Genomic DNA, 1,096 nt, shown 5'->3' on the forward strand with positions numbered 1-1,096 from the left:
GATTATGCTTGATTATGCGGGAAAAAACTACGGATCAAGGAGCAGGAGGGAAACGATCTTCGCTGCTTGGTTTCCCGGAGCTCGCAGGAGGAGGTGCAAGGATATCAGGGCCCGTGGCCGCCACTTTCTTCAAGAAATCCGGTCTTCCCACACTGACTCTCAAGAAGGTAGTTTGCTCCTCCTCCTCCTCCTCCTCCTCTCCCTTCTATTATTGATGCTCAACCTGACTTGTTGTATGTAGATCTGGGACATTGTTGATACAGGGGGGGGGGGAATCACCAAGTCGATGCTTCCCATCCGCGCTGTATCAACAATGTCCCAGATCTACATACAACAAGTCAGGTTGAGCATCAATAATAGAAGGGAGAGGAGGAGGAGGAGGAGGAGGAGCAAACTACCTTCTTGAGAGTCAGTGTGGGAAGACCGGATTTCTTGAAGAAAGTGGCGGCCACGGGCCCTGATATCCTTGCACCTCCTCCTGCGAGCTCCTGGAACCGAGCAGCGAAGATCGTTTCCTCCTGCTCCTTGATCCGTAGCTTTTCCCGCATGGAGGTAAACAGCCCGCTCATGTTGCGTGCTCCTATTCCTGCTACGGCATGTCAGAGGGCCGTGGCAGGAATAGGAGCAGAAGGAGCAGAAGGAGCAGGAGCACAGCCCTCTGACTCCTTCCTCTGCCTGCTTCATTGCCCTTGTGCTAGTTGCTCCTCCTCCTCCTCCTCCTCCTCCTCCTTCCTCCACCTACTCCAACCTCACCTCCTCCTCCTCGTCATCGTCTTCGGCATCGTCAAGTGTAAGGTCTACTTGCATTCACATGCCATTCTCCCGCACAACCTACTTTTCCTGATCCATCTCGCCTGCTCGGCTACAACCTCCACCTTTCCCGCTGATCTTTCATCCTCCTTTCTCATTCTCCTTTCGTATCCTCATGCTCTCCCTTAAATGCGCTCGTCCCTATAAAAAGCAAACAAGGAGCAGAAATGCATGAGGGAGCAGAGAGCAGGATGAGCAGGAACAGGAAGAAGAGGAGAGAGAGGAGGGGAGGGAGAAGGGAGGGGAGGGGAGGAGTTGAGAGGAGAGGAGGGGAGAGGAGATGAAG

Source organism: Guillardia theta (genome assembly GCF_000315625.1).
Source record: "Guillardia theta CCMP2712 unplaced genomic scaffold GUITHscaffold_257, whole genome shotgun sequence".
Classification (NCBI taxonomy): Eukaryota; class Cryptophyceae; order Pyrenomonadales; family Geminigeraceae; genus Guillardia; species Guillardia theta.